A 12666-nucleotide genomic window follows, 5' to 3' on the forward strand; every position below is an offset into this window, starting at 1 on the left:
ATAACAGACATCATTTTCTCCTTCAGCTCCAACACAAACTCAACATTTTAGACATGATTAAAGACCCACATTGCTTATGAACCACACTTATCTATAATGTATTGCCAAATGTTTTATTCAATATCAAAAAATATATATTTATATAGACATAAAAACAATACACAGTTTTTCAACAGAATTTTTCAACACATTTAAAACACAGCTTTATCTGTGATGGGTTCTTTGTCATAAATACAACAATCTACGTCGAGTTGTAGCTGTTAGATGTTAGACATCAGTTGTTCTTTAGACTTATAACAGTAGTCAACATGTTTAAAATTGGGCACTATCTCTAGTGCTTGTTGAGCCCTAGATTTAATGGCCTTCTTCAGGACAAATACATTTCGTCAGTATGGTATTACTACTTTTGTATACCCCAAGCACAAATATGCACATATCTAAAAAGAAAAAACGTTTAAAAACAACATGTTATATAAGGTGTGGTTCACAATCATCTTCACATACCCCTTGACTTTCTGATAATTCCCAAAAGGATAATTGCTCGTTTTAATTACTAATTCATTATTTAGCAAAGTTGAGAGAGTGTGCACGTATCTTATTGCATACACTAAATTGCCACACACCAGAGGAAGGAGAACATTGTCAACACTGTTACACAATGCATATTTCAACATAATAGTATTATTACATGTACGTCATTGTAAAAAAAGAAAGACAAAGAACATCATTCAACCATTACTTACATTCAATATAAGCATGAGTAAGCACTGCCTCAATTGTAGTCCGTACGGTTCGTAATTTCCAGAGATAAATTGTTGCTCACAAATGGCCAATTTCTGATTTTAGTTGGATATATATTATTCCACCCACATTGTAATTTCTTTCAACATCTACATGTAGTAGGAGCCTGAAAAACATACCATTTCTGCTTTTTTAGGATATGTATGAACGAACATATCTCTAAAAAAATGTGCGCTTGAAGGCAAAGCGTGGTGTGATGGGGTTGAAATCAGCCGTTTATAGAATACACCCGTTCTTCTTGCTGCTCTTTCTCAACTTATTGCTAATTGGACTGAAAGTTGTGACACATGTGATTTTATCTTCCTTTATTTTGGGTTCGGGGTCTAGACAACGCTCTCTGTTGGAATGTTGAGCCCGTTTAAAGGCAGAGTGAATCACTTTCTTTGGGTATCCTCGCCTTTACGTCTTGATTTTAAATCCTTTCCTTCCTTAATATAATCAGATACGTGCGAACAGTTTCTTCTAATCCTTAAAAATTGCCCAATGGGAAGGTTGTGACGTAAGGCCAACGGATGGAAGCTGTCATGGCGCACATGTTTGTCTTGCTTTGAGATCGGATGCGGAGAACCTACGCATGCTTAAGCATAACCCTTGCCTTTTGGTGCATAAAGGTAAGAGGGTGTTTTTTTAGACAATAAGAATATCAGCCCATTAATAAATTAGATTAAATCTTTAACATACTTCCATGTTAGCTGAGGGGACATAAAATAATGATTATAAAGTTGTCTTTCCAGATTTTTCCAATATACATAGGGATGTCTGTGTTAAAACAAATAGAAAATGGAGGGTGCACGTGTTGTTAAAATTATACGAGGCAGACACCATCAAATAGAACATAGAGCATGGGCCTAGTAACTCTGAATTATCACTGTGTCCTCTCTCTATTTTTTTCAGCCTCCTGCTACATGTAGGTGTTGAAACAAATTAAATTGTGGGTGGAACAATATCCAACTAAAATCAGAAATTGTCTGGCCATTTGTGAGCATCAATTTCTCTCGGGAAATTACGAACCGTACGGGCTACAATTGAGCCAGTGTTTACTCATGCCTATATTGAATGTAAGTAATGGTTGAATGATGTTCTTTGTCTTTCTTTTTTTTTACAATGATGTACATGTAATACTACTGTTATGTTAAAATATGAATTGTGTAACAGTATTGACAATGTTCTCCTTCCTCTGGTGTGTGGCAATTTAGTGTATACAATAAGATACGTGCACATTCTCTCAACTTTGCTAAATAATGAATTAGTAATTAAAACAAGCAATTATCTTTTTGGGAGTTATCAGAAAGTCAAGGGGTATGTATAGATGATTGTGAACCACTACCTTATATAATGTGTTGTTTTTAAACATTTTTTCTTTTTAGATATGTGCATATTTGTACTTGGGGTATACAAAAGTAGTAATACCATACTGAAGAAATGTACTTGTCCTGAAGAAGGCCATTAAATCAAGGGTTCAGCAAGCACTAGAGAAAGTGCCCGATTTCACCCAAGGGCCGACACATGTCGACTACTGTTATAAGACTAGTGAACAACTGAAGTCTAACATCTAACAGCTACAACTCAACACAGTTTGTTGTATTTATGACAAAGAACCCCATCATAGATAAAGTTGTCTTTTAAATGGGTTAAAAAAATTCTGTTGAAAAATTGTGTATTGTTTTTATGTCTATATAAATATATATTTTTTGATATTGAATAAAAAATGTGGTAATGAATTATAGATAAGTGTGGTTCATAAGGAATGTGGGTCTTTAATCATGTCTGAAATGTTGTGCAATAACATGTGTTTGCGTTGGAGATGAAGGAGGAAATGATGTCTGTTATTTTGTAGTAGAGAACATCATCCAACCTGACCTTTATAGGGGTACAGAGGGGTAATCTTTTTCTCACTTTTGTTATATTTGGTCTATTATTGCTCTGCCGTTTTGAGAAATTGATCCCTCTATACAAAAAATAAGGGAGATTACCTTTGTTGTGGGAACAGCTGGGCAAAGTCTGGTCACTGTGGACAGCGGGATGAATCAGCTGGGCAAAACTTTCTGGTCACTGGATTCTCCTAAATGGGTCAGCAGCCTTTCCTCCTTTCTCCCTGAATTATTGGGGTGAATGTGGCTCTGGATAGGTGGTTCTGGATATGTGGTTCTGGGTAGGTGGTTCTGGATAGATGGTTCTGCCTGGATCTGGGTCAGCTACCTCTGGACCTGGTTCTGGAGTCTTGGAATCGTGCAGGCTGAATTTTGGATTTGAAATATCTGTGCCTCCCTGTCTACCACCTTAAGAAGGCAGTGTGACATCACAGGATTTTTACAATATGGGCAGAAGTACCCTGCACTTACCCCTTGCATGGGATAGTTCAGGCTACTGATGCCCCCACTTCCCTCCAAGCTGATTAGTTTAGGGGAAGTGGCCATAGTTTGTGAGAGTGTCCTTTTATGACTCCCATTGTCTCACAAGCCTAATTTTTCACAACACGAGTTATGAAACAAAACTCCATATTTACCATAGTTACCAACATAAAAATCAGATAGGTAGATCCCATATTTTACAAGGAATATGCTGGTTCGAATGCAAATTCTGTGCAATGTTGCATCACCCTCCGGCACAATTTTGCAGTTTTCAGGAGACTTATAACATCTAAAATTTTGCAAATGGCTACATTTATGCATACTAGTAATCGTCATGTTCTCCCCAAATTCTATGTCTGCGCCATTTATACTTCACTCAGAAATGCCTTTTTACTGCCATTCCATTCTACCACATACCAGGAAGACACACACAGTATTATTTTACTTGTCCAAAAATCACTTAAAATACTGCCATAATATCAAATTGTTGCTTATTTAGGGTGCTGCAACAAATGTCATAATGTACAGTAGCTCTTTCAAATCAGTGGATCAAATTTTTCCCAAATGTGGGCGGTCCTCAACCCCCACAGCCAAATATCCCTGCCAGGATTGGCGTGCTTAAGGGTTTCCACGACTACCCTTTGAAGTCCTCCTGTGGATACTGGGCATGAATGGAGAGAAAATAACACATATGAGGCAAACCCAGGGCTTCACTCCCACTCTTTGTCCTTGGGCCAGTTCTGACAGGCAGTCTGGGGAACCTGTAATTATCACACTATCAGGTCCGAGAGAAAAGCGCACATGTCCTTTGCAGTATCTGTTCATGGGTAGGTGTGACATTGGCCCCTCTTCTATACTGGTTTGACAGAAACTCCTGGTCCTGGCTGGGATGATTTGTCTTTTGGGGAAAAACCAGCACAATATACATATCTCTTTAGCCCCTCTCCCCACATGTAAAATTGTCTTTTTGTGCGAGCCACAGACTAAATTGAAATTTAATTTTACAAATGTAATTTACCTGCTTTGCCAAAAGCAAGTTTACACATGCAAAATGCATGTAATGCTTACCTCTGGGGTCCTTTAGGAGTCCCTGGTCCGCTCTGTTGGTGAACACCGGTCCGGTCTGTCGGTGAACACTGGTCCTTTGTAGCTTGCCCAAAACACTCCCTCCACTCTGCCCACTGCAGGCTTAATACCCAGTGAACAGAGAGTGGTAAGTGGTCTGGATTGATGGGTAAGGTTCCAGGTCACTCTGTGTTGCGGGATCTCTTGGGAACCTCTGGGTATATTGTAGGCAAAGTCCATCAATGCTTCTCTGCAGTCTTAACCCAGTTCCTTCACTGGGTCACGGCGGCCCAGGCCAGCTGCAGCGCACTTGTCTGCCTTGAGGAATGTCTCTTGTTTGTGAGCGCTAGATCTGCGCTGGTAAGTCTCACTATGGCACCTGTGATGATGCTATACAGAGCATAGTGCCTGCATGCCATTTTGTATTCAGAGGCACGGTTCTGCTGCTGTCCGAAGAATGAATGTTAATTGTGGTTTAACTTCTGTGCTCAATGTCAGACCTGTTTCTTGTCCTCTTTCAGGTCCACTGAATGCCTGCAGCTGCAGCACGCAGAGACAGCCGCAGAGCCCCGCTGCGAGGTACGAGTGGACCGAAGGAAGTACAATGATGGGGGGTGTGGGAGGTGATAGATTGTCTCTGGCTTAACCCCTGTGTTCTTTATCTTGCAGGACCTGCGGGTGAATCTCCCTGGGATGCGGATGAACGGAATCATGCGCTGGATCTCGTGGCGCAGGCAGAGCTGACGAGCGACATCAAATGCTGGATCCAGTGGTGCAGGTGGAGCAGTTCCCAGGGAGGTCGAGGTGAGTATCAGGTAAGTCTGTAGCATAGATGAAAACGCTTCATCCTTGCAGGAAACGCCGGGCTCGTTTCATACAGATCGTGACAGGCAAACGTCACGCTGCTTCCCAGCCAAAGAAAATGCTAAGCGCTGGGTGTGGCCCAGGGCGGGGTTTATATAGCCTTGGGCCCCACCCAGCGCCCCTAGACCACCAAGGATTCTGTGTTGCAGGCTCACTAGGGACCATTTTGGATTCTGCTGGATGACCTATCCTGGGGCCATCTTGGAAGGGGCAACTGCCGGAAAACACTGGCAGACATCTGTTTCTGCGCCACTCAGCCACCCTCTTAGACCAAATGCCACTAATACAGTCTACTGGTATTGGGATTTTGGGGATCAAGACAGCACTCTCCCCCAAAGCCCCCCCAATGAGAGCCATAACAGGCCCCGGGCATCCTGGGTGCTCACGATGATATCGAGCCAAAAGACATGGGGCCGCATTACAACCCTGGCGTTAAGGGGTTAACGGCGCCGTAAAAGGCTGCGGCGCCGTTAAACCCTTAACGCCAGATTCACACTTTAACGCCTGCTTTTTGCAGGCGTTAAAGTCCAAGGCGCTAAGCGACCTTGGTGCTAATTACGGCACCATAATTTACGGTGCCGTAATTATCGCCTTCCCCATCCCCATTGAGCCCTATGGGGCAAAAATGAGAATGGGGAAGGGGCAATGGTGAATGGGGATTTACCACTTCGCCAACCTTGGAATGGGACGGTAAATCCGCCATCCACCATGGCGGAATCCGGCATGGACCATGGTGCTAATAGCACCATGGTCCTACGCCAGGGTTGTAATGAGGGCCATGGTGCATGTATGTGATTAACTGTTTCCCAGGTCCGATCTAGAACTCCATATCCTTTCCAATCTACTAAATAGTAGAGTTTTTTTCAGAACCATCTTAGAATCCAGGATGTTTTTGACCTCGTATTCAGTTTCTCCCTGCACTGCTATAGGAGGAGGTTGTCTTAAAGAGTCTCGGGTACCCGGCTACACAGGTTTCAATAACGAGACGCGAAATACCGGGTGTATACGGAGCATAGGGGGTAGCACCAATTCCATGGCCACAGGGTTGATAATCTTCTTTTTGGGATATGGTCCAATGTACTTGGGGTAGAATTATTTAGGGTCCTTCAACTGGATATGTTTCGTGGACAACCACACTTTGTCTCCTACTTGGTACAGGCGTTCAAGAGTTCTTTTCTTGTCAGCAAAAAGCTTGTGCGTGGCTTTTGCTTCCAAAAGGGTTTGGGTGGCCCTTCTTAGAGTTTCCTTGATACCAGCATGCAAAGTACTAACAGCTGGCATGTCCAAAGGTGCTGGCGGGTCGAGGGTCGAAGTCTGTGGATCTCTTCCATGTAAAAAGAAGAAGGGTGAGATACCAGTGTAACTATGGACTGTGTTGTTATATGCATATTCAGCTGCCCATAACAGTCCTACCCAATTCAGGTCTGTCTGGGTAAGCATGCACCGGAGGTACTGTTCAAGTGTCTGGTTCGTTCTCTCGGTCTGACCGTCTGTCTGTAGGTGATGGATGGTAGACAGTCAGACCTCAATTTGAGCCTTGGCACAACAGGCCCTCCAGAATTTGGAAATTAACTGACTCCCACGGTCCGATATCACCACCGAAGGAAAACCATGTAGTCTGACAATGTTGGTTAGGGAGGTTTGTGCCAATGCTCCTGTACTAGGTATTTCTTTCAAAGCGGTGAAGTGTGCCATTTTGGTTAGGTGATTGACTACCACCAATATGGTGTTATAACCACCGCAGGGGACGGAGCAGTGCTTGTGGTTTGGTTCTTGATGGTTTATTCCTTGTGCAGATGTCACAAGACTTCAGATTTTGTGCTATATCCTTTTGCCATGTAGTCCACAATAAGTTCTGCTGAATTCTTGCCATAGTTTTTGCTATTCGGGGATGTCCTGCTGTAAGAGCATTGTGATAAGTATTCATAACATGTTCATGCATTACAAGGTGTGGTAGGTAAAGGCGACTTCGGTAATATAGAAGGTCGTTAATCATGGTCCGTTATTGTCCTTGCGAAGCCCAAGCATGTACCCGCGCTGGCGTCATGGTTCTTTTGATCTTCTCGTGTATTTTCTCCAGCGCCGTCAGGTCATTACCAGTAATCCCCAGTAGTTTTTCCTCAGGTATGATATGATATGATATGATATGGTATTTGTAACGCGCCTAACGCGATGGTATGATGGGTATAGGCGCAGGACTTGCATATGCATCATCTCCTTCTGTACCCCAGCCGATTCAGGACAGTGCATCTGCTTTTCCGTTCTTTACACCTGGGAGATATCTGACGGTGAAATCATATTCCGAAAAGAACTGGGCCAACAGCAGATGTCGCGCCGTTTGTGCCCTGGCTGTCCGTATAAAAATTGTAAGCTGCGGTCATCTGCGAGTACAGTGACTGGATACTGTGCTCCTAAGAGATGATGCCGCCATTCCTTGAAAACGGATTTGATGGCGAGCAGTTCCTTGTCGGTCACTGCATAGTTCAGGTCTGCTAGATTCAACTTTCGAGACCAGAAAGCCACTGGGTGTAACTGGTTGGTGTTGGGGTCTCTCTGGGATAGTAACGCCCCCATGGCCATGTTGGAGGCGTCTGTTTCCACCAAATACAAGAGTTCTGGATTCGGATGCCTGAGTATAGGTGCTGTGGTGAATAGCAGTCTCAGTCGTTGGAAAGCCTCTTCGGCTTCGGCAGTCCACCCAAAGGTACAATTTTTACAGAGTAACGATGTTATGGGATGAACAATCTCTAAGAAATCAGCGATGAATCATCTGTAAAAGTTAGCAAATCCCAGGAAGCTCTGGACTGATTTGATCGATGTGGAAGAAGGCCATTGTAGTATTGCTTCCACCTTGCGGTTATCCATTTGCATACCCTGAGGGCTGAGTATGTATCCAAGGAACTCCACCGTAGTAACATGAAAAGCACACTTTTCAAGTTTTGTGAACAGATGATGCTGGCGTAGTTTTTCTAAGACTGCTCTGACGTGGTGTACATGGTCTTCTTTTGACTTGGAATAAATCAGGATTTCATGTATGTACACCATTTCACAGACGTCCAGCAACTCCCTTAACATATCAGTCATAAAATACTGGAATGCTGCCGGTGCGTTGACCAGTCCGAAGGGCATAACGGTATAATCATACAACCCGAACTTAGTGTGGAAGGCTGTTTTCCATTCGTCCCTGGCCTTCACATGAACCAGATGGTAGGCTCCGCTGAGATCCAGTTTCGTGTAAATATTTGCCCCCTTTGCTTGGTCCAATAGTACAGGAATTAAGGGCAGAAGATACCTGTTCTTTATGGGGATTTTATTGAGCCCTCTGTAGTCTATACAGGCTCTGAGATCCCCTTCTTTCTTGGGGACGAAGAAGAGGGCTGAAGAGACAGGAGACTTAGATGGTCGAATAAACCCGTTAGCCAGATATTGGTCTAGGTAGGCACGTAGGTGTTGGTTCTCCTTTTCAGTAAGGGCATAAATGCGATTACATCGGAGTTGCGCTCCTGGAACCAGGTTGATCTGACAGTCGTAGGGTCTATGGGGTGGCAGGGTGTTTGCTTGATCCTTGTGAAAAACATCTTGGAATTTGTCGTACAATTGGCCTATTAGCCCAAGCAAGGTTCATGGGGACTTGACTACTGGCACTTGGGACTCAACGGCTTTAGTTGAAGCAGGGTAGCAAGTTTGGATGCATTCGGCTGGAAATGTCACCGAATGGGTTTGCCAATCTATGGCTGGATTATGGCATACCAACCAGGGCATTTCCAAGATTAGTTGGAATTGGGGAGCGTTGATGAGGTCGAAGACAATCTGTTCCCGATGACCGTCATGGCATATCAATACAACAGTTCCAGTACATTGGGTCACTGGACCAGATGACAATTGTGTCCCATCCACAGATAGGATGTTGCCAACTCTTGCCCATTTCAGGATGGGCACGCCTATCCATTGGGCCACTGTGATGCTCATGTAATTACCTACTGCCCCACAGTCGATGTATGCTTCCAGAGCGTGCATCCGTTGAGGCTGTTCAGGGCATAGCAGGATAACTGGTGTTGTAAGGTGCGAGACAGCTGACTTCTCTTCTTTTCCCGACATGTCAGTCTCTACTCTTGTCGAGCCATGTAGTTTCCAGGTGGCTCTTGTGACTCTGTCGTGGCTTTCATGACTCCCAATGGTTTCCGAGGCGCCTTATTTGGGCAGTCTTTCAGGAAATGCCCTGCTTTGCCGCAGAACAAACATAGTTGCTGTTTTCTGCGTCGTTCTCTTTCTTCCTTAGTTAGTGGGCCCCTCACGCTTCCTAACTGCATTTGTTCAGAGGCGTCGTCAATGGTTCGAAGTGTATCCCAGGGCCGTACATACAATGGCCGGTTTTCAGAACGGGATCGATCAGACCGCCTTTCTTGTAGACGGTGGTCTAGTTGCACCACTAGGTCGATATAGTCCGTATAACGGTCTGGTGGATTCACGACCTGTGCTAAAACGTCTTTCAGCTAGCCCCTGGTAGATCAAGGTGGTTCGCTTGTCTTCGGGCCAATTGGTCTCTGTCGGAGGGCCAACAACTCTACATCCAAGGCATGTCCTCGGGTACGACAGGAGAAAAGCGTGTCTATTTTCTGCTGGATGTTAGCAAAATTATGTAGGACAGGGTTGTCTCGGTCAACTAGTGGTACTGACCAGCTTGCAGCATGCCCCCCTAGGTAGGATAGGATGAAGGCTACCTTGATTTGATCCGTTGGGAATACCCCTGGGCGACATAGGAAATGGAGCTAACACTGGTTCATAAAACCTTTCTAGTGGGGCCAAAGGGACAGTGATTGGAGTGGTTACTGTTATCTCAGGTGCTGCTGTGGCTCCATCCGATGGACCAGGCAGAGGGGTTTGTCCTGCTTGAGTTCTGATAAGACATTTAGCTAGTTCCTCCATTCTCTCCCTGTTTACAACAAGCTCCTTTCTCATTGCATTGGTCTCCAAGCGGGCGGCGTGCACCTTGGCCCGTAATTTGCCCAGCAGGGCAGCTAGTTGGTCAATTTCTGATGCCATGGTACTCAGTCAAAGCAATAACGTGGGCTTAGCGTTCTGTAACGCTTACCTCTGGGGCCCTGCAGGAGTGCCTGGTCTCGTCTGTCGGCGAACACCGGTCCAGTCTGTCGGCTAACACTGGTCCTTTGTAGCTTGCCCAAAACACTCCCTCCACTCTGCCCACTGCAGGCTTAATCAGCGAGTGAACAGAGAGTGGAGAGTGGTCTGGATTGATGGGTAAGGTTCTGGATCACTCTGTGTTGCGGGATCTCTTGGGAACCTCTGGGTATATTGTAGGCATAGTCCATCAATGCTTCTCTGCAGTGTTAACCCAGTTCCTTCACTGGGTCACAGCGTCCCAGGCCAGCTGCGGCACACCTGGTTTGCCTTGAAAAATGTCTCTTGTTTTTGGGCGCTAGATCCGCTCTGGTAAGTCTCACTATGGCACCTGTGATGTTGCTATACAGAGCGTAGTGCCTGCATGCCGTCTTGTATTCAGAGGCACGGTTCTGCTGTTGTCCGAATAGTTAATGTAAATTGTGGTTAACCTCCTGTGCCCAATGTCAGACCTGTTTCCTGTCCTCTTTCAGGTCCGCTGAATGCCTGCAGCTGCAGCACGAAGAGACAGCTGCAGAGCCCCACTGCGAGGGAGGAGTGGACCGAAGTAAGTACAATGATGGGGGTGTGGGAGGTGATAGATTGTCTCTGGCTTTCCCCCTGTGTTCTTTATCTTGCAGGAGCTGCGGGCGAATCTCCCTGGGGTGCGGATCAACGGAATCAAGCAGTGGATCCCATGGTGCAGGCAGAGCTGACGAGCGACATTAAATTCTGGTTCCCATGGTGCAGGCGGAGTGGTTCTCGAGGAGGTCGAGGTGAGTATCAGGTAAATATGTAGCATAGATGAAAACGCTGGATCCTTGAAGGAAACACCAGGCCCGTTTCATACAGATCGTGACAGGCGACGTCACGCTGATTCCCAGCCAAAGAAAACGCTAAGCGCTGGGTGTGGGCCAGGGTGGGGTTTATATAGCCCTGGGCCCCACCCAGCACCCCTAGACCACCAAGGATTCTGTGTGCAGGCCCACTATGGGCCATTTTGGATTCTGCTGGATGACCTATCCCAGGCGACATCTTGGAAAGGGCAACTGCTGGTAAAGACTGGCAGACATCTGTTTCTGTACCACTCAGCCACCCTCTTAGACCACATGCTGCCAATACTACATACTGGGATTGGGATTTTGGGGATCATGAAAATGCAGATTTTTTTGCATTCACTTTCTGAAAGGTTCTTGCCCGATCTGCTCAGTTTCTGGACACAGAGATCTACAGAAAATAGTTTCTTGGTAACTGACACGATGTAAGAGAGAGCATCTTTCCTTTGAGGTACTTTGCGTGTGTTCATTTAAGTCATTCCAAGCCGTGCAGACTGAAAGCAGAATTTTTTTTTTTTCATGGGCTTTACTGGATGAAAACAATGCCGTTCAGTGAGGGATGGCCTTATTTGATAATATTCACATGAAATACACGACAGTAAATAGACAAAACTGTGTGATGTTGGAAATGAACAGAGGCACCAGTGCGATGCAGTCTGGAATGCAAGACATTTTCTTGTGCAGCCTTGAGTTTTTGAAATGACAATACAGCAGTGCAGGGCCATTCTGCCTTGATGTTATTCTCTCTGGATTCACATGAATGAAACAAAATGCAGCCATTCTTGGTGTGGCCGTGGTCAAATCTCACCCCTCCATTTGCTTATCTGACCAAAAGCACAGATGTTTTTGGGTCACTGCTGAAACACAGTTTTTGTTGTAGGGGGTCTGCCTTTGGCCTTAAATGTATCCCACCACATGCTGCTGACTCATTAAAGGAATCTGAAAATTCAAGCACATCATCCCAACCATCATGAAATTGCATTGCCCCCGCTGCAAGCACATGTCAACTTCAAATCCTGCTGCATCATCTACAAACTATCACCCAGAAGTCCCAAAGCTAAAATCCACTTCTCCGTCTCCTTCCTTCTTCATCTCAGTCCTCTTTCTCCTTCATCTATTTCCATCTCCTTTTCTTTAGTACCTATAATTCTCCCCCACCGTAATACTTCTTGCTCTAACCAGTCCTTCTAGTTCATCCCTTTCATTAGTGGTATAATTTGTTCTAGTCCTTCTTCCTCTCTTTCATCTCAGACCTTCTCATTTTGCTCCATCACAGCACATCCCCTTCACCTCAGTCATGTTCCTTTTCCTTCATGCTTGCTAGTCCTTCCCCTGAGCCCAGCTCTTTTCCATCTTCTTCTTTCTTCATCTTCTTCATGCCAATCCTTTTCCTTCTTTTTCCAACTCATGTTCCTTCTCTTTCTTTGTCCCATACCTTCTCCTGTGTCTGAGTTATGTGCTTTCTCCTTCTCCTGAGTACTTTCCTTCTCCTTTTCCTTTGTCCAAATCCTTCTTTTTCTCCTGCTTCCCAGTTCTATGCCAAGTCCTTTGTCAAGGTCCATCTTCTCATTTGTCCCATACCATTCACCTTCCTCCCAATACTTCTCTTTTTCCTTCATCTGATTCCTTCT

This window comes from Ambystoma mexicanum, chromosome 10 (assembly GCF_040938575.1).
Source record: "Ambystoma mexicanum isolate Mex_15411 chromosome 10, UKY_AmexF1_1, whole genome shotgun sequence".
In the NCBI taxonomy this organism is placed as follows: Eukaryota; Metazoa; Chordata; class Amphibia; order Caudata; family Ambystomatidae; genus Ambystoma; species Ambystoma mexicanum.